This window comes from Pyxicephalus adspersus, chromosome 7, assembly GCF_032062135.1.
Source record: "Pyxicephalus adspersus chromosome 7, UCB_Pads_2.0, whole genome shotgun sequence".
In the NCBI taxonomy this organism is placed as follows: Eukaryota; Metazoa; Chordata; class Amphibia; order Anura; family Pyxicephalidae; genus Pyxicephalus; species Pyxicephalus adspersus.
The window spans coordinates 41,449,776-41,472,477 of record NC_092864.1 but is presented as its reverse complement, the minus strand read 5'-3'; the positions used below and the strand labels follow the sequence as shown (position 1 = coordinate 41,472,477).

Here is a 22,702-nt window from a genome sequence, read left to right as displayed (position 1 = left end):
TGTTTGGGAATTCCTATTTTGCACAGGAAATAAACGAAGCATGAAATAAAAAAACTATGGTGGATTTGCGCACTATATTGATCCCCAGATAAAAACATGAAGGTATATATGGCAGTCAGTGTTTGTATGCATCTTAAGGCTCCATTTATAGTGGAATGTACCTTTAAAGAACAATCCTTTAGCTGGCTCGTGTCTGCACATTTGACCGCCTTTATTGCCTATAGCTAGTTTTAGTCATATTAGTAGTATAATCCCCTCAATGGATTAGCTCTGCTGACTCCAATTATATTATTTTATTCCTGCACCTGGAGGATGATCTCAGTGCCCCTTTATCTCATCCTTCATACGTTTTATTATTGTCCTGACTAATAAAATTCTAACTTGATACCTTTCTTCCATGCAACCTTAGTTGTGTCTATGTGAGGTAAAGATTTGAGAATCATGTTATGACTAACCCCTGTCATCTCAGATTCCCTATTCTCCTCTTTGTTGCGTCTTCAGAAAATATTTGTTTTGCTTAAAAGGAAATTGAATTTGCTGTCCTGCATGGAAATAACCTTGCAATGTAAGTGTACCTGCCAGCCAAACCTTTTGTCATCAGTACAGGGGAGACAAATCAATATTAGTATTAAAAGAAAACGCAAGCTGGAACAAATAATTCAGTAAATAATGCAAAAAATAACGTTTTACTTGGCTTTGCATTGTAGTTTTGATGGACTGTTTAGCCAAAATGCTATTGATCCAGATGCAGAAGATTATTTTAGCAAGATTATCGCTTGAATGATCCAGGGAACATCCGATTGCCTCATGGAATCAGGAAGGAATTTTTTTTCCCCTGTTGAAGCAAGTTGTACAAGTGTTTTTTTTTTTTGCCTTCCTTTGGACCAACTATGTCTTATAGGGTTTTATATCTGGGATATGTTTATTTCCCTAGTGGTTGACCTTGATAGACTTATGTCTTTTTTCAACCTAACCTAACTATGTATGTAACCAGGAATATGACCCTTTCTTTGCAAGCTCTTGGCTTCTTTTTTGTTGCTTTCATATACCACCATAATTTTTCATGATTTTTATAATAAAGGTAATGGGCAGTGAGGAGCATGTGTCTTTTTATGGAGCGATTGATAACTAAGAGAGCAGGTGCCTTAGTTTACTATCAAGGAGCACCAAAGTACCAAGTCTCCAGTATATCTAAGTAAACGTCTTTGTGTGTCCTAATGACCATTGTTATTGTTGGGAAATCAAATATTTTACAATCATCATCAGAACAGGTGGTAAGGGAAAATCTTCGAAAGAGGACGAATATTCTAGTGACAGTTGGTGTGAAGAAAGCTGCGGACGCCTCCATCCTCTGCCTTCTCTTTCGGTCTTCTTGATACGTCACCTGATCTGTGCAGGGGCAAGATTGGGTGACTTAGCCCACTGCAAAGGGGCAAAAAAGGGGCTGATCTCACTGCGCATGCGTGAGATTGCCATCTTTTTTCCCTTAGTTGAAAAAATGCCCCTCTTGCACATGCCCGAAATCAGGAAAGAGCAGAAAGAGCAGCCAGAGCCTCCTGGGATGTGTGAAGTAGGGCTCTGTGCTCCCATTCAGGTGTTGCACAAAAAAAAAATGAATTACATTTTTACTTTACATATAAGGATTTAAGGATTGTCTACCCTTTTATGTAAAGTAAAAAAGTTGAGTTTAGAACAAATTTGAAAAAAAAAGTGGGGAACCAAGTTGTTTACTGCAAAAGGGAAAGGCAATGTCCCCTCTACAATAAAATAAACTTACCTATCTTATGCAATTTTTACATTTCCTTGCCTTTGCTCCATCCAAGGTGCCATTATCTTTACCTGGTCCTCTTCTGGGTTACAGATATTTAGCCATTCTGACTGGCCAAACAAGCCAAAAAGATTCAACTCCTGTGCATGAGCATGGGAGTTTGTCCACTCGTGGCATTTAGGGGCATGCCAGGATACGCATGTGCAGTGTACATTGAGAAAAATATTGATAACAGACAGGTAAGCTTATTTTACGAAGAGGTCTGTAAAATAGTAATAGTAAATAGTAATAAATACATTGTAATAAATAGTTACTTCCCATTTTTTCTCATATAAGTTTACTTTAAGGTAGCATAAGCTTATAATAGCCATAGCTTTTTTTCAGATCGCTCTACTTATTCTGCTGCAAAAATACTGAAATAACATCACAATTTTAAATCAGAACTGTTAAACTGTACAATAATAACTTGGTTATGTTGAGTGTAAGTATAGTTTCAGTGCATTTAATTTCTTGAAATGATTCGAAATGCCCCAAGGCCATATGCCACTTGCCTATTCCCTATAATGGTCTTGTTCATATAGCAACTTTTTGTGGATTTTTGGCTTTCTATTTGGAGTTCCTTAGGCTAACTTGGCCGTTTTGTGTGTCTCATGTGTATGACACTAAAACATCTCTTACAGTATTCTTGCCGATGAGCCACTGGCCATAATAATGCGTTTGTATTTGATGCATCAAAGTATTATCGTGTGCTAAGGCGCTAAGGAAATAAGAATTTTCTCTGAGATTCAACAAACAGTTTAGTACAATGGAAATAAACCACCAGCCCATTGTTTTTCGTTCCAGTCTCATATTTCAGAATCACAATTCCCCCACTGTTTTCTATTTTATTCCTGTGCACACCAGGGTTTCATATAAAGGATGTTATTTGCTTATTCTGGCAGCCTTTGAGCTTGTTGGCCTGCTTAAACTAACTTCAGACTGTTACTTTAACTTCCTGCCCTGATTCCCCACAGACAGTAAAAAAAGACAGGCTACCCAGGGAACAAATACACGTAATGTATATTAACTCTCTCCTGCCAGACATATAACACAATTGCAACAACACTCATCCAATTACTATGTGGTGCTTCCCAGCAAACTTTAATCCATTAAGCCTCCTATAAATTCTGAATTTACTACAGTCTTTATTTCTTGTCTCCTGCAAAGTCATGAATCATGGCTTATTAAATGAATTACATTTCTATATGCAGTTTTTGTCCTAATGCAATAAGATGTTCAGTAGTGGAATAAGGCATAGGGGATGGTTTGCAAACTATAAAATACAATTTTACAAAACTAGAGAAAGTTTGGTCTTGCAAAATCAAAGTGCAGGTCATGAGCAGTTTAAAACGCTAATGATTTTCTAGCACTTAGGATCAATAGAAAAAGTATTCAAACTTTCTGTTTATTTTGTAACTGTAGCAGCTGGTGTTTGAAAAAGAGTGAGGGAAGATTTATTAATGAGTTGATTTTTTGTGCAGAGTGGTTATTTTATGTTTAATTTATAACACAACAAATGTGCAGTATGATGGTCCCACCAACCCACATGAACTGGCTACTGAGCTTGCACAGAGATTTCCCACAATCTCAATCCATTTCAAGAAATCTGCCAGACTGCCCAGTGGTTTGGAATCGGATGCACAATGTGCATGGCTTAATCAAGGACAGCCATTGCTGCTCCAGCCTCTGTAACCTGCAGAGAAACCACAGAAAGGACTCCGTATGTATCTAAACCAAGCCAGAAAAAGAAAACATTATTACTACTACTATTATTATTAATAATATTATTATTATTATTATTAATAATAATAATAATAATAATAATATTAATAAACAGTATTTATAAAGCCCCAACATATTATGCAGCTCTGTACATTAAATGGGGGTTGCAAATGACAGACAGTATCAAACAATGACAATGGAGGAGGGGAAGACCCTACCCAAAAGAGGTTACAATCCGAGAGGCATATTGCATATGCAGCTTTCCAGTCCTTAGATTTGGTGGTTGCATTAGTTTACCCTTTTCAGCATCAGAACATTTTTGGCCTCAACACAAAACACTTATTAACCTTGCCAAAAATGTGGCATCCTTGTCTTTCCTGTAAACTGAATTATTGTTATCTCTTTTTGGTAAATTACTAGTCCCAATAATCCATCTTTTAATGGAGATAAACAAAGTCAGACATGTTTAATGTCCTGCCTGTGTCAACTGTGGCTCCTTCCATGGATAGAAGGTTAGTGTAGATGCAATGGTATCAATTGATATAACAAAGCTCTCCATGACTGGAGAAGATAGACCATCATTGGAGAACCTGGGTCATCCAAAAAAACTGGAATGGATCTGGTCCAAGATTTAAAATATGTGCCAGTAATAGTAAAAAATAGTAAATGATTTTTAGGAAATCCACTCGAGATAGTGGATTCACAGCTTGTGTATTTGTTTTATTCCCAGGATATTACTGCATAGAAATACACACTGATTTGTTAAAGCTCTCCAAGACTGGAGAACATCATGGAAGAATCTGAGGGATCCATCAAACTCGGATTGGATCTGGTCCAGATTTGAAAACATTTGCAAACTGACAGCATTGTTTGTATCTGTCTCTCATGCAACCCCTATTTAGATACTGTTAAGGACTTGGGAAGTTCTAATGTGATGCAGTTCAATGTAAAAAGGGTTGCACACTTAGCAGAAGACCAGGAGAACTGGAACTAAATAATCTGCACACTATCAACAGTAATTTGCTTGCCATTGGATATCCCAGTGCTTGCACCTTATTGTCTTGTATGTTTGCCTGAGGAATAATACATTTAATATGGGCATTTAATAGCTGATTGATGCATTAGGTAATATAATTTATTGGGGAACTATAGTATTATAATTTATAAGCTATAAGTTATAATACTATAACTTAAATTATAAGTGCAGCCTAGCAGGATAATACAATAACTTAATGCTTGGGAGAATTACAATCTATTATTTTATGGGGGAATAAAAAAACTGTCCAGCAGAATAATAAAATCAAAAGGTGGTGGTAATTTGTATATTGTATTGTTTTTTAGGAGTGTTTTATGTATTTGTGGCAGGTGGGGTGACAGTGGTAACTGGGTTTTTATAATGCTACTTAGTTGGCTATAATACTGTCTGGGGAATATATTTTAGTAAAGGCTGAAAAGACTGAAATGTGGAGGATGAAGTTCTGCCACTTTGGCCACATCCTCAATCCACAGCAGAACATTACAAGCCATCAATTTAAAACGGTGCCCTGGATGTCCTAGGGTTCCTTAGGGACTCTGGAACTGGCCCTGGTTTGTAAATACATATTACATTTCATAGTTTAGCTGATAAAATAGCATGGAGAATCTAGGAAAACAAAGTAGGAGAAATGAATTATCACTTTCATATATTTTTAATTCAGTGTTTTTCACATGTTGGTCTAGAGAGAGCTTCCTCTCTTCAAAAGCTGCCACTTTCTACAAATACAGATATATATTTGCTGTTCAATAGTTCCACTTTACAGTAAAGTTAAACTTTTTTTCCATAAAAGCTCCCACTTAGAAGTGAGCAAATCAATTTGTCCGTCTAGCTGTGAATTGACCTGCTTTGCAGAAGAAACAGACAAGGTTTTTTGTTTTTGCTGGAATGGCAAATCTGTCTACTATATGATATCATTTTTTCAGATTTAAAAGGATATTCCAGTTTAAAATGTTGGCATATCGTTACAATGTATTTTATTTATGTAAATATATACATATCCTTTATGTCCCATATACAAAAGTGTAACAGAATAACCTTGTCTTGTATTTGCATTATGATGACAATAAATCCAATGCATGGGTGTTTTTTTCTACAAACGTATACACTGGGCTGCACGGTTACTCAGTGGTTAGCACTCTGACCTTTGCAGTGCTAGGTCCCAGGTTCGACTCTCAGCCAGGACGACTCTCAGCCAGGACGCTATCTGCATGGAGTTTGCATGATCTTTCCGTGTTTGCGTGGGTTTCCTCTGGGTACTCTGGTTTCCTCCCATATTCTAAAAACATGCAGTTAGGCGAATTGGCTTCCCCCTATTTTTGACCTTAGACTATGATAATGACATATAAATATGGTTTGAGGAACAGTTAGTAACATGACTTTGGACTTTATAAAGCGCTGTGTAATATGTTGGCACTATATAAATAGTGTATATTAATTACATGCCTGTTGCTGATTTTATTGAATATTTGTATTACATATTTTATGCTACAAGGGGGACAGAAATTGTGGGAGCATGATTGTGCTGTTCGATGGGTGCATGATGTCTGTTTTCAATTTATGTATTTCAATATTCATATTACTATTTGGCCTGGGCATCAGGAGAATCAGTGAGCTCTGGTTACAAAAGGACTAAGCACAACCTATTTATTATGCCAGAATGAACAAGCAATAGTAAGTAACTGTAAAATACATCTATATTAGATATGAAGAGCCTTTTTAGCTGCGTAAACGTGTGCACATGAACTTGTATTATGTCACAGGTTAACATAACTTCCCAAAAAACTACAAAAATGGTGCATATACCATTGCTAGCATAGTACCACAATGACAACAGAAATCTGTAGTATTAGGGAGCTTAGTCAGAAGGAAATGATCTGGATTGTACAGGCATGGGTTGCTGCATGTGTTGATTATACAATATTGCAATGTAAGGTCCAACCCAGACAGTTCTAAAGGGACATCATCAGTCATAGTAGCATTGTTCTGGCTGTATTGGTCTCTAATAATAAGAAATGCATCCTTTACCTCTAAAGCCATACCAGTGTTTACCATCTACCTCCATAGCCCTACCAGTAGTTGCCATCTACCTTCATTGCCATGTCAGTAGCAACTTTATGCCTTCATAGCCATGCCAGTAGTCACTATATAGTCTATAGAAATGTCCAAACAACTAGCGTTGGATTTCATTGTTTCATCTGGAAACCAGTTTTCCATAACACTTACCGTATATAAGTGTCTGTGAATGTAACATATGTAATGCATATTATTTACCTGTAAAATCTGTGTAGACTTTTGGAAGACCTAAGACCGCTTCTAGGAACTGCCATCTGAAAGTAATGTCAGGAGAAGACACAGAACCTGTGGGGCCCATAGGCTGCAAGCAGTCTTTCAACTCCATGGACTGGTTGCAACTATCCTCATATGTACCACATAAGAAGAATACAACATTAGACAACACAATTGCTGTATCATATAAACTACAACACTATGTATGGCACATAACTTTAAAGAGAACAAAATTACATACTAAGCAAGCATGTTTTACACATAACCATCAATAATTCATTAGTGCTATACAGTTATACAACTATTAAATATATGTAGCTCTTTGCTCGCAGTCAAAGTTTTGCACCTATAATAAAGCACAACAAGCGATACCTCTGAGAAACAATTACCAAAAAAAATAATTCCAGCATAATATCCCAATAGACAGAGTAATATATGACATTATGTATATTTGGCTGGCAAGATTATTTGGCTGAGTCTGACAAGATTCCTTGGTTGTTGTACAGGTGTCTTTTACTGTTACAGATGAAGGTCATTATGGCATTTCTTTTTCTAGAGTCCAGACATTGATAAGTGTTTTAGTTGGTTCATGTTTCCACTGACTGCCAAGTGAATCTCCAAGTCTCAGGGGCTTGTAGCTGGCATGCCACTTATTGCCTGACAGTACACCAGAGGGCGAGAGTTGTATCTATGGGGGTGGGGTAACACTGAAAACAAGTTGGGAAAGAAGTAATACGGGGGGGGGGTAGTAAGTATGTAGTAGTATGTAGAAGGTTGCTGTAAGTTGTAGAGAAGAGTTTTTCAGCAGAATGGTATACATTGTAAAAAAAGGAGCTTTACAAGAACATGGAAGTGAAACAGAAAGTGGAGTGGGGTCTCAAAGTGAGGAGTAAAGGTGCCGAATGGGGAAATAGTGGTGGCTCATGAAGAGAGTTCGAAGAAGCTGAGTGCAGACCTTAGTGACAAAGAAAAATGCAGAATGGGGGGAATGGAAAAAGAAGCAAAATAGGGTGGGCAAAAAGAGCAGTATGGAGGGGTACTGGAGGCCAATTAGGACTATGCACTATGAAGGAACACAAGAGAAATTCCAAAGGAGTAGTGAAGGGGAAGGTGGATAAGAAGCAGAGATGATCAGTACAGAAAAGAAGGAAAAAGAGAGGGAAAGCTCACAGTATGTGGCAGTGGAGGTAGAGGAGTAGATGTGGTGGGCAGTAAATTGGGCACTCTGAGAAGATGGGAGGAAGAAACTTCAGGTATATGAGATACTAGGGGCAGACAAAAGTAGCAGTGCAAAGATGGGGACATTGAAGTCAGATAACAGAAGCAGTACTATTATGGAGTGTGTCTAGCAATTTGTGTCCATTCAGTTTGAAGACCATTTATGAGGTAAGGTACTAATGTTGGAAGAGAAAACCTGGCTCAGAGCTCTCTGCAGACCACTCAGGTACCTCCATGCCAGATTTGTCCAACCATTCCTAATGGACCTTGCTTCCTAAATTGTAACTTTGAGTATCAGTTATGGATCATTTCTGATGAAGATTCCAGCTGTATGTTCCATCCACTGATAACCACAATATTTACTAGGAAATCCATGTTTAAAACACTGAACTGTATAAAAGAATTTAAAAATAGATAAATGATAGATGAACCCACCAGTATCTATGCAAATATAAAAATCTGTTTTTGGGTGAATGGTTCCTTTAATTGTCTCGTCAGTGTCAGTTTATGGGTCTTTTACAGAACTTTATATCCTGCTGAAGCAGGAACTTCAGGTGAAATCCTTTGCCTGGCAGTCTTACAGGAGGATACACATACCAAGATCAAGTGATAAATTTAACAAAGGATTGTTATTTCATTATTAGCAAAATGTCACCATGCCAAGCTCATTGCAACACAATATTTCTTTTATGAAAGTAGTAAAGAGACCCAAAACATGACTTTAATAATGGCATGTTTGGAAACAACCCATAATAAAAAAATGAAATAAACATATGTGTAAAATGTTTACCAGAGTTCGCTAAATAATTGTACTTTTGAGCTTTTGTACATAAACTTGAGCATTATTTAGTTCTATACAATTTTAAGTAACTTCCAAGTAAGACTGAGATTTGGCCTCATTTATTAAAGTTCCCCAAGACTGGAGAAGTTAAACATAGGAAAATTCTGGGTTATTCAGCAAACCTGGAATAAATGTATTAAAAATCATTTGCTGTCAGTTGGCAAAAATGTTTTAAGTTCTGGACCAGATACATTCCATGTTTGATGTATCACCCAGGTTCTCCCATGATAGTCTATATTTTGCCGGCTTGGACAGCTTTAATATATCAGGCCCATTGTGTACTTGTATGAAGTAATATCCTAGGAATAAAACAAATACACACAATATTAATTGTGTATGTAAACCCCAAAAGCTAACTTTTCTTTTTTGTTCCCCTTTAATCTTTTTAAATATACTATTAAAGCATTCTGATCTGTTTAATATAATAAACAAAAACACCCATTAGCCAGAAAACTAGTAAATTCTTAACTTCCTCTGGTGAGCTGACAATGTAGTGCCTCTGCTGCACTGAAATCCAAGGGAATCTCATTGTTCCTTACTATGTTACTATGGTATGCTAAATTACTATGTTGTCTTTGTGGATGACAGAACACCTTCCTTGTATATTGGGGAGTTAAGGAGAGGGGAGGCGTTTGATAGACCTAACACGCTTCCAGAGCTAGGGTGCTGGAGTCATTTTAGGACAGGAAGTGTATTATTGGCAGCTACCAGGTGGCTTTTTTCCCAAGAGGCTTTACCCCAAGGGAAAGAACACTAAAGCAGACATTACATCTAAGAACTAGTACATTGCATTTATTACAAACATACACAGCCAAATGTATACTTAAAGGTTCACAGTCACAATGGAAAAGTTAGCTGTAAAAATTATTATATAAAGGACAGTGTTAGACTGTGAGCCCCTTTGAGGTACAGCTAGTGACATGACTATGGACTTTGTAAAGCACTGAGTATTATGTTGGCGCTATATAAATACTGGATAATAATAATTTTTGAGCTTCAGATTTTTGTTGGAATGGCCCTACGAAACAGGTCAATCCCACTTAGAATTTCTGACTGCTGAGACAGCATAAAGCGAGAAGTTATGTGACACAGAGCCATCCATCTCACCTGTGAGGGGCTATCTGGTATTTGCCTAAAATGGATTAAAGTATATCAAAACTTTTGGTATTACTTTTGTGGAAGTGTTAAAGATTCTGTTAGACTTTATTATTGCTTTGTTGCCGAAGGAGAGACTCCACTGTTATTGGGACAGAAAGTTATGAGAAATCAAAAACTAATCTGTTAAAAACCTGTGCAAAATTAGGACTCTTCACTATTAAAAGATTTTATTTTAGAGGAAATTAAGGAGAATCTAACCAATGGGACACAGATAACAACAAAAAAGAAACATAATAACGCTTACCCACTGTACCTAAAAAATATGTCCTTGACATACTCTATCACTCTTCAGGGAACCCCTGCTATGAATACTATATCCGCAGGTTTATTAGCATGGTGGTCAGTAGGAAGAATGCCTCTTACATTGCTGGCTATTGGCAAGGCTATGACACCTACAGATAGGCAAAAGATTGGGCATATAGCAAACTGCACTACTGATAACCACATTTGAATGGAGCTACAACCGTGGTGCAAATACTCCCTAAGTAACCATTTAGCCAAAAGAAACTTGTTCAGCACAGTCTTGTGTAAAAAATGGTTCCCAACCACTCTCATTCACTTGAATGGAAGCAGCTGGGACCAATGGTTGAGCTCATGGCATTGTGGCAAATGCCCTAAATAAAATTCCTACCTGCTCCTACAGTCTTGCTACTTGAGGGCCCTACAGCATGGCTATGGTAACTGAATGGATAACTATGCAAAGGTGTAGTTGTTGTGAAAGAATATAAGGGTAAATCTCTCTAACACAAGTCTAGACGGCAATAAATTTGGTTGGAGTTCCTCTAAAGTTTTGGCTGGACATACAAAGGAAAACTAGTCCTATGTTTGGCTGCCATCATTTATTTTTTAAGGCTAAGATCATTTTCAAAAAGTATAAAAAATGTCTTTAGATCCTGCAAAAAATTCCTTCTCCTTGTCACTTCCTTTAATTAGGTACACATGTGCAATTGTTCTCTTCCGATAATCAGCTCAAGGCTAACAGTGGATGAGAATCTTGCGTGTGTACCATCGTCCCAACTACCATCCCGGCAAATCCACAGACGACGAACGATCATAATGAAATTGAAGGGGAGAGTGGTGCTCTGTCGTTCTCCCCCTCGCCTCTCCTTAGAACAGAATGGCACTGTACGTACAGCACTTGTTCATGCATCGTGCAATTGTATGTTGTTGGAAAGGATTGTGTGTACATAGCCCATGCAGAGTCACGTAACTTGTAGTGATCAGTGTGGACGTGATCCATACATTGGTCAGTGTAGGTGGGGAATCAATTCACCATGGCTTATTGCTCAAGGTACCCCTACCACCCTCAGCAGGAACTCCACCATACCTCTCAGTTTACTAAAATGTGAAAGGAGGAAACCTTTTAGCACAACATACGTCGGCAAAAGCTACAGCCCTGACACCTTTCTCCCACCTATTGCAGAGACCAAAAAGAATTCTCACCACTTGCTGGCTTCTTGAAATGCAAATGCAACAACTCAGAGCTTAGATAAAAGGTTTAGTGCAATACAGGAGTGTTGTTAGAAATCTAATAGATCCAGAGCACCTCTGAGAGTTGTCAAAAGGACACCTGGCCACTATACAATGTGCTGTGGTTACAAAAAATTAGTGAGGCCATGACAAGTAGTGGGTAGGGGCAAATAATGGGCATAACATAAAATGATGTGATAATGCCCTCATTTAAAGCCACTCCGCATTTACAGTGCTTCCAGTTACAGTGTCCCCAGTTTGTATCCCTTCATAGTGCCCGTTATATTATTAATAAACAGTATTTATACAATGCAGCACAGCTCTGTACATTAAGTAGGGGTTGCAAATGACAGATACAGACTGTAACACAGGAGGAGGAGAGGACCCTGCCCAGAAGAGCTTACAATCCAGGAGGTCGGGAAGTATCACACAATAGGAGTGGAGATATGGAATGGTGGGAAGTAGTGAGGGTTTTGAGGGCTCCTTTCAAGGAGCAGAAAGTAGGAGCAAGACGAATAGGACGAGAAAGACCATTCCAGAGAATTGGGGCAGCTATAGAGAAGTCTTGTAGCCATGCGTGTGATGTGGTTATGAGTGAGGTAGTCAGTAGTAGGTCATTGGAGGAGGGGAGAGAGCGGCTAGGGGATATTTTTTTACCAGGTCAGAAAGGTAAGTGGGACAATAACTGTGGAGGGATCTGAAGGCAAAGCACAGGAGCTTGAACTTGATGGTGAAATGGAAGCCAGTGAAGAGAAGTACAAAGAGGCAGAACGGTGTGACCTGGGGGTATCTTCCATGCATCATGTTTCCATCTTTGGCTGTCCTTGCTGAAACATATGATATGAGGTTTACCAGTGCAGAATAGGAGTGGTATGAAGGATGGATAAATCTGGTCCCATTATTATTAAACAGTATTGATAAAGCGCCAACATATTACGCAGCGCTGTACAATAAATATAATTTGCAAATGACAGACACAGGAAGAGGATCAGACCCTGCCCAGAAGAGCTTACAATCTAATGCCCCCCAAAGTACCCCTTGTTAGAGTCTTGATAAAGATTTAGGGGGCCTATCCCCCCAAAAAACTGGTGCCAAGACTAATGGAGAAGGAAAGAGTGATTTCATTCGGCTTGTAAGGTTTCATGAAAGGCTATGACAGAGACCCTGTATTTCGCCTTTTCTTTTGATATGTGCGAATTAGCAGTTCGCCAGGTCTGTGCAGCCAATAGGTATGCAGATTAGCCGTGGCCCCGCCCCCGGCCATTCCCTGCTCTCCCTCCCTTTCTATGGAGGAGGAAATGATGTGTAATGCCTGGCTGATTCCCCTGCACACACCATCCCGGCACTTCCTCCCCGGACACGCAGCTCTGCACACAAGTTTTGTGGCTTGGGAAGAGGGAGGCTCCCCGGTGCAGGAGGAGGTGTCCTGCCTGGAAGATGAACACGGCTGTAGGGGCAATCCTCCTTCCTAGCCGCTGCGGGAAGTGATTGCTGCTCCATGGCCAGTCTATGGGATTGCACCGCCTGAACATACAGCAGCACCGCTCGGTACAAGCACCAGGTAAGGGAGCCCCACTGTGGGGGATCGCTAGGCTGCTGCAGGGGCCACACTAGGCTCATGTAAGGGGCCACCCTTACACCCTAGGTGGGGTTTGCTAGCAGACCAGTCCCTCTGGAAAACCCATCTGCAGGGTTTGATTGACAGCTGAGAGGCTCTGCAGCAACTATGGATAAGATCTTGCATGGTTGCATTGCTGGAGACTGGATAAGAAAGGCCAATAATCTGTAATCATTGGGTCATCTCCAACTTTTGAGGTCAACCGATAACTTGATTTGCAATGTCCACGATGGTGGGATTGTATAAGAACTGGGTTGTGTGTGGCTGGATTGCCAGATTGGGAGTCTCTTACCTGTAGAAGGATCAGACGTGTCTGGCTAAGATGAGCATATGTATGTATGAGGTCATTGCAGGTTGCATTGGCTTGTGTATGTGGTTTTATTACAAGGTCTTAGATCCCAGTGCTTACCATTGATGTGTAGAAGTGCCAGACATGTCCGTTAGGATACAAATACGTACAGGTCAATCGGTTGGTCAGATCAAGCTGCCGACAATTAAGGTGTAGAAGGACTATTATAAGGACTAGCTAAGGTGAGGGAGAATAATGAGGACTGCACTGGCTGGACAAACTCTGCCTAGATTGGGGTCCCAGCAGTTGATGTGTAGCATTAGACGTGTACGTCCAAGGTAACGAGGACTGCATTGGTTGGTACATGGATAGCTTGGGATTTCCATAGTTGATGTGTAGAGGTGTTAGATTTGTCTGGCCAACCTGCAGCTTTACATAGGGGCATTGGGAGTGGATTGGCAGATCTGTTGCATATTGGAGTGGCTAACGATGTGTAGAATCATGTGTCCAGTAAAAATAAATCTTTATACGGGGTCAGTGATGGTTGGATGGCTTGATATCCTACAGGTGAGGTGCCTACACCTGACCTTTAGTCCAGCTGAGGTCCCATATAAACACAGTGACATTCGATAATGGTACATAGGAATCCGTTATGGAAGGCTATCTGTCCATGTGAACAAAGATAACTCTCTATGATATTTGGGCATTATATATAGTCAAGGTTAAAATCTTTGGCCCTTTGTTGTCATGCTTGGACAGTTATGGTATTGTCTATGAGGTCTGATCATTTGTAGAGATTTCATGTGATGAGATCACCTAACCTTCTTGGAAATCTTTTCCAATCTTTTCTTGTCTATTGAATTAAACCCAGCCCCTGTGTATTTAGGATGACAGTATTTTGGATGTTAGCGGAAAAATGTGTGATCAATGATTGTTCAGTGAAAAGCTGACCCTTACTCTCTGCCACCTATAAACATTGGCCAACTCTTCTTCTTCATAGTAGACGTGGCCTGGCTTGTAATGTTTTCCTCTCTAAATGATGATCAGGCTAGGGCAGTATGACCGTGGCTTCTAATTGTGGCTCGTTAACTTGAGCAAGAGGTTGGATATTTGTATTTTTGTGAGTTTGTGAGGTTTTGGTTTTCAAAACATATGGGAACAATAGCCTGGAATATTTCCAACCCATTCTGAATCCAGGATGGGGGTGACCTGAGTGTCTTCTGTGCATCATGTTTCCATCCTTGTCTACTCTTACTGAATCATATGATTAAAGTGGACTTCCACTAAAATGATAGGTCCGCATGTTCTGGCTAGGCCACCTCCCCAAATCACCTACATAGGCAATGTTTAACCCAGAAATTTTCTTAAGCTGGGTGGGAAGAAATTGTAGGCGGGTATTAGCCCCTGTGTTGAGACCCAACTCTTCATTAACCACCCAAAAACAGCCGAGTCGTTCTTGAAAAGTGAGGGGTTGGAGAGAACGCTGATAGGTGAAAAAAATACCTGTAAAGGATAAACATATAATTAACGTTGCATTATCACTTGTATCCCCGGCACCTAGACAAGGATGACTTCACCATTTTTTAGGTAGAGTCCTATGGAATGCAGAGCAGGGGAAATCATGTGAGAAGACGATTTTGCAATAAGTCTTTTCCAAAAAGCCTGCCTGCTATGCGTTCCACCGGAATGTACCTGGAAGGAAAGCGACGTCACACCCAGCAATGGGGCTAAGGGAAGTATAAGTCTGTGTTTATAGGCATACGTTTGACAGGTGATTTGGGGAGGCGGCCAGTATAAGCAAACCTATTTTAATGGGTTTGCAATGGTATACAACGACCCGGTCGGCCCTGTTTTTTATGATGTATTATTATAATCTGTGCTTTGTATACCATCCTCACGACACTGTCCTTAACCGGCACTTGTGACAATACATAAACATGATTGTTCCACAAAGCGTGGCAGTCTGTGGTTACTGACAACAGGGATCTGGTGTATTTAGGTATCGGGGCTGCTTCATAGACCCAGCTGGAAAGATCTGTGCTGTAGGAGTTCTGGGGACACAGCAAGACATAGCCCAGTGTCTCCCAGTGTACAGAAAAAGACCCTGCAGCCTGGAATACTATACAAACATATTGTGGGAAGAGAGCCAGAGTTCCTCCCGGGAATTTCTTCGTCTGCTGCTGGCTATGTTTATCTGTGTGGGTGGATGGAGGTCTATGAACTACTAGGCAAATATATTTCTGTTGCTGTCTTTTTATTTAAAGAGCCGGGGGAGAGAGAGGAGATGCAGGCTGGGAAGGTAGGAGACAAACATCCATGAAATCTGATGCTTCCTAGACGTTACTAGACTCATTTTTTCTGCCCTGCTAATAGTAGGACGCTAGACTGCCAGTAAGACAGGAATTTGGCTTGGAGTGGAAAGGAGGGGGACTTGTCTCTTCCTGGTTCCCGTGGAACTGCAAGTTCCACCTCGTCTTGCCTAGAGGTTATGGAAAAGGAATGAAGGTGATCGTCACATTTTTGGGTTTATAGCAGGGAGAACTTGGTGGTTCCTGGTCGTTGTAGGTCTGCAAGTCCCAGTATGTTCTTATAACTAGTAAAGTTCTGTGGACAGATTTGCGGAAATGGTCATTGTTGCAGAATTTCTATTTTCAATATGTGTGCAGGGCCACCAGAATATTAATGTCATGGTTAGAGCTTGGTCTGCAACTGTGGTTCTTTGTGAGTTTTTCTAGAATTCCCAACATGGAATGGTATATAGACCAGAAGTCGGACCATAGTTGAACTATGGTGTCTTGAGATTAACCCAGGAAATAGGATCTTCATATTAGTTTAGGTCCACAATAGTTAAAGGAGGCATGTCCTAGCAAGGTCACAATACAGCTAGGAAATATCTAAGTGGCAGATTTAAACATACCTTGAAATATGGATGCTGCTGTTCTCAAAGCCAAAGAAGGTCAGGCTTCTTAGGAGGCATCTGACCCCCAGCTGGACCAATGACCTAGGACAAGCATGCTACAAGTAAAATCATAGCAAAAATCTAGGCAATTGGAGTTTTCTGCAGGATAGGCAGCTTACATGAGCTCTACATGTGCGGAGAATATACGTTTTTTTGTCTTGGTACATTTTGAAGAACTCTTTGTTAGATTCAGGTCAATCCTTATATGTTGTTAATGTAGCAATGCTTGGATCTGTTGTGAGTGATTGAATATGAACAAGACTGACCACCATCTACAGTTCATACCAAATTTATAACCCACTCTGGTGTGTGTATTTCACTGTACAGAAACATAGGTTTGCACAGGGTTCATATCTCCATGTCAGCTGACACCAAACTCACATAATTGGCAAGTGTACAACAAGGCCTGCTGAGGACTTGATTACTTTGCAAATATCTTTTCACAGGCATATAGGGTTAAAGCAATGAATTCATATGCAAGTGTGGGGTGGGGGACATGTGGAATACTGTTGTTTCAGTATGGTGTAGGCCCCCTTTGCCATATCCAGTGGTGATGAGCATTAGGCATTTCCATATTAATTACTCCTGTGGTCATTGTATTTGTGAAGATGAACCCATCCTAGGTCTTCTTTGCTGGGAGGAATATATCAGAGGGGTGCTTATTGCTGTGGAAGGCTCTTTTTGGCATGCAGAATGGGCTGTGAACGTGACTTGCACTTTCCTGTTGATTTGAGCTCAGACATGCTGAGAGTTAAGCGGCACAATAGACAGTGTGTCTGGGTCTCCTCACTGCTTCCTTTGATGTGAACCCACTGCTAACTGCTCTGAAACCAGGCCATTCATTGATTTCAGATAAGTTTTGGATCACACTGTGCATTGTCAAGTTGAGAATGTTCTTTACTGGAAGGTCACCAAACATTTTTTTTAGTATTAGCAGCCATGCACTTATTTTATGACACCACCTTCCCCAGCGAAATGTCTTTCTTTTCATATTATGAACTAGAATGAAAATCTATACCATTTTATGTTATTACAGCTATGATACCAGAATGGTCTGCTGGTTAAAGTAAACCTTTCCTAAACCCATGGACAAAAATGTAATGTATTACATCTGATTGGTGATGTGATGGCTGCGTTTCTTTAGTGATACATCTGCCAACACACTTCCTGTAATAGGGTGACAACCCTCACTCATCAAGCTGTATCTATGGCATCAGCATTATTATCCTATGGCTGGAAATATAAAGCACCAACCCTTTCTTCATGGGGGATAGCAAGTAAGCACATGGATGAAGCCAGAAGTTCTTATTTGCATACTTGTTTATGGGTCAGTGACCAAGAGTATTGACAACCAAGCAACTAGCATTAGCTGAATAAAGAAAAATCTGTATTGGCAACCCTAGGAAAATGTTACCTTTTATGTGGATTCTCAAGTTACAAATATTGTAAGGAGCTGGAGAAACCTATGAAACGAATGTCATGGCTCCCATTTGTGACTTCCTTCTAAATATGTTGGATGGTCAGCTGTCTCGGCTACAACACCGAGAGTGACTAATCTGGAACAAGCATGCATTAGGTAATGTTAGAACAGTCAGAATCCCTAATTCGGTTACTTATGCTATAGAAGGCAATGAATCAGTGTCATGGATGGGCAACTGGCATTCTATGAATAAGTCAACAATGACAACATCTTCATTTTCATGGTACAACGTTTCCTGAAAACGGAACTAATGGCAATTTGGCCATGAGATTTGGATTGTGTGGTAAATGTTTGAAACCTCAGTTGGGTATAATGGTTCTGTGCTTTCATTGGAGAAGGCACTGTTTGGCAGTTATGCTAATAGCTTACAATTGACCAGGTTTACATTTTTTTTTTTTTTTAGCACATGGTTCACATGTGTGTTCCAACTGCACAACAGGTTCTGGAGTGGACATTTTTCTGGCATGTAGGTTCGTAAAGGCATTGTCCCTCAACAATTTAGGGAAAGTTTCTTCACTTCAGGTTCGTTGCGGTTGGAATAGCATTGTTCATTGTATAATACCTTGGAAAATGTTTTTTTAATTAAAAATGACCGCGCATTGACAAATATCTCATTTTCGTGACATTGGTGTGGTCCAGTGACGTAGTGACTGTTGTTAATATACTGGGTTTAAGGTGTGTATTGGTAACATGTATTAGCCATTAATTGATCACATTTGGAGAATTGTTTGTTAAACACTTGTGTATTTCTCATGTACGCTACTTGTGCTATCTATTCCAAAGGGATCCTTTTGTGATTCATGGCAACTCTATACACTTAATCATTCATGAATTCCGTAGCATAAATGAAGTTCTAAAAATTGCTTATGTAAGTTCAACCTAAATGTTCTATTTTGGCACCACCTGGCTTTTAATTTGGCACAGACGAGACGACAGTCTGGAGGAAATAACAAGGAAATTTCATGTGTATAATTGCTCATTGTGTACATTGTTGCAGACGATTAAATTGTGTTTGGAATATTTCCTTATTAGATCTGTTTGCTTCAGTGATATGTTGGGGCAATACCTGTCCTTTATGATCTGTTTTCTGGTATTGGAAGATCGTCTTTTTTTTTTTTTTTTTACCTGTTAGATTTTGTTGCTCTTCCTGGGCTTGTCATTATATTCCCTCACACATAAAACATTCTATGACTGACATTTAGAAAAACTGCTTCAGACACATGTCAACATTATTGATCAATTGAAAGAGGTATGCAGGATATGTTGTACTTTCTTATTTGTAGAAGTAGCAACATACTCTCCAAATTTGTTAAATTGATTGGAACTGTATTGAAGCCAGTGACTGCCAGTTAACAGGAGGAGGTCAAGTTTAGGCTGCCTTTTAAAGCATCTGTAGAACTGGATAGCCATTTGTTTGGCTGGGCAGCAATTTTAAGTTTGTGGGTGCCCAAGTATTTCCAAAGCCATAATGAGTAGACGTGTTGGAAAACCTTGGTTATTTTCTTCTGTTCTAGTGCTGTTCCAATATGAATTCTTGACCAAGCCAAGCATTTCTATTTATGCAACCAATGGATTATTTTGTTTGCAGACCAGATCTCTTGGGCAGCCCTATAGAGGAAGAATGGTGAGCACCTTTCCTTTTATGCATTACTAATGTGCACACAAAAGCACCCTGCAAGCACCTACTTGAATAAATCAATTAAGCGTCATCTGCAGGTGTTATAAGGATTAAGAATAAAGATTCCAAGCTTGGTTCAATTAAGGTCCCCAAATTGGATGCCTGTAGCTATACCACTTGCTTTGGCAGGTTTGAGGGAATGGTGGGAATGGAAATGTTTAGATAGTACTCCTTTGCTGACCTTCTCAGCATAGTAATAAGATCACTGCAGAATAGAGCACACGTGTAGGAATGCCCATAGGATACATATCTTGCCAAAGCTGGTAAGAATGGTAGATATGAATACTCAGCACCCAAGCTAGACTTCTAGGTTAAAGGAATTCCTGTTTCCAGAAATTAAAATAAAATCCCAGTCCTACAGCCAAATACACTCCTAAATACCTATGAATTGTTTTCCTGTCAGACCCTCCAAATCCTGTCCTGTTGCTCTAATCATTCACATACCAGTCATAATGCATATCCATAACTGGTAGTGCCATTTTTAATTTTGACAGCTCTGTTTGCTGCTTTCTTACTGGACAAAAAAGCACATTGTTGCCCCAGAATTTTTTTAGCTAGCTGGGAAGGAGCTGTAGGTGGATGGCCACTCCTGTATCGTGAACCACCTTTTCAGTAACCAGCCAAAAACAGCCAGGTGGTGCGCCCGACTGAAAGGCACTGTGGAGAACACCGTTGTTGTGTTGTAAAAGCCAATGGAAGCACATTCTCAGTGTGTTTGCTGTCTACCTAATACCTTTCTAGTTTTATAAACATTCACCTATCATTAGTTTTCTTAACTTTTCAAACACGTTTTTTACATTTCAGTTTGCACAGAAAGGTAAAACAAGCAGCTTTGTCCAACAAATCACAATGCATTTGTTTTATAAATAGGCCTTTTATTGTTTATTTATTTTTTTTGTGGCACAGACAATCTGGCCTAAAATATTTTTGTTTTGTAAATGATGAATATGTTTATCTACCTTGCAACATTTTGCTCAACATCAGATGCTGTATGTGTGTGTGTGTGTGTATATATGTATGTATATGTGTGTGTGTGTGTGTATGTATATATATATATATATATTTTATTATCCAAATGGTGGCGTTCTTGCTGTTGTGCTCTAGTAATGACTTTCCACACACACCCTCCCATGAGCAATCTGGCCCAGGCACTCTCTAGGCTGAAATGTAAACACTTCATTGGTGCCATAAAGATTTATCGGCCTTATGTCAGTCTGTTCTTTTTTTAAAGGCTGTCATTTACAATGTCTGTGTCTTCCCAGTCTCTTCTGATGTTTTCACATCCTCTGGTACTTCATTTATGAAATACCTTTTAGCGCAGTAAAAAAAAAAAAGTCTTACAAAATCATTCCGCAACAGGAAAAGGCTGTGAAGCCACTCAGCTCATAAAAGTGCAGAGAAAGCTGAAGGAATTCTACATTGAAACATGTCAGCATCTTGGATGGCTGCCTGGAAAGTATTACAAATGGAGTCTTGTGTTCTCCTATTCAATTTATAAGGTAGAAGAGGAGTTGAAGGTGTTTGAAGCGTGGAATTCCAACAGTTATATGATGTGCTAGCAGACTAGGTGCTTAGATGGGCAAGTGTGAATTCAGCTGAAACCTGGCTGGGGTGTGAGAAGGAAATTGGGATGTTTTGGAAGATTTGTGAGATTAGATTTTTTATTTTAGTGTCAAGACAAAAGTTAGCTTGTCATGGGATTCCCTGATGGTATGGGAAGCATTGCTTTTAAAATGGCACTATTACCTTGCTCACTCAGGGTAATGACCCCCTGAACCAGGTACTGGTTCTACTCTTGCCTTCATGTTGGTGGCATTACCAAACCCCCTGGGCATAGGGAGGGTATGTGACATCCTCGCATCTGACCATGCTAGAGTCCAGGAGCCAATTTTCCAAGCTCAAGCACTGTTACAAGTCCAGGAATGTTGGCCGTTGCTAGCTATTGGGTTCCAACACTACAACATGGTAGGAGGCAGGAGTGGGAGGCATTGCTATCAATGTGGGTATTGTGGATTTGGGAGGAAGGGGCCTTCACTAGACTAAATATGGGAGACTGTATTAGTTTAGATTTTTTAATTTTCCCCTATTTTCTTGTGTACCCAGCTTGTGTTCTGGCCAGTAGCATGCGTGTCCTCCCTTAGGGTGACGGTGTTCCCCCACTGTACAGTATTGTGCAAAAGCAGTGTTGTCACCCAAGGATGGGATTACAGTATTACCCTCTTCACTTTTCTAAAACATAGGTGTAGGTATTTTTATAGTACAGAGGAAACTTGGAACAATGCTAATGGATAACTTTTGACACCGCGTGTCAAAAATCACCATCTCCCTAGATGTTTGAATCAATAGGTATTCAGTATTCTTCCAATAATTTATTTTGGGTGGGAAGAATCTGTAGGCACGTGGCAGCTTTTGTATTGTGACCCAGCTTTTCAGTAACGACCAAACAACCCGGTGGTTACTAAAACAGCCTTTTTTATTTTTTTTTTTGCACCCATGGTACACATAAACAATACATTAAAAATAAAAAAGAACACGTGGACCAAAGACGTGGAGGACTGCAACATGATTTGCCACTATCATGTGCAATAATGCTTCCATGGCAGAACGCTGCAGCTCACTGTGGGTCTGAAATAATTGTAAGACTTCTGGCCAAGTGACAAACAATAGGGGTAATATACCAAGTAAACTGGTTATATGCCTATCTCCCTATATCAACAACAAAAAGTTTGTGTTTTACTTTCTGAAGGTGTTAGGATAGCATTGTGAGAGTAACCTTACCACCATGTATGAATCACTTCCAGTCTTTGGAGATGACCCCATACAACTCTAAAACACCACTACACATTTTCTTAGTGTTCATTTTTGAGACTTTTATTCTGACATTAAAAGCTCTTTAACATGTAATAACCATTAAAATGTAAATAGTTCATGCAAGTTACAATATGGTGTGGATTATGGGAGCCAATCTTGCACGACACACACAGACTCAGTGGTCTTAAAGCAGGACAACCAAGTATTGTGGGTGTCTGGTTTTGGAAATCATCTAATTTGCTTATTAGTGGTTCTCATTGCTCTGGTTGGTAAGAGAGAGATCTAACCAGCTCCACAAGAAGCTGTGTTTTTTAGAATTCTAATTTGTG

General features: G+C 39.7%; 1 protein-coding gene across 1 annotated transcript in view; it reads left to right on the top strand.

The window, feature by feature from the left end:
• Positions 1–12,859: 12,859 nt before the first annotated feature.
• Positions 12,860–22,702, top strand: part of ACVR1 (activin A receptor type 1) — a 50,878-nt gene continuing 41,035 nt past the window's right edge. Inside the window, exon 1 of the mRNA XM_072418177.1 lies at positions 12,860–13,099. The gene's annotated coding sequence lies outside the window, so the exon portion shown is untranslated. The remainder of the gene's footprint in view (positions 13,100–22,702) is intronic.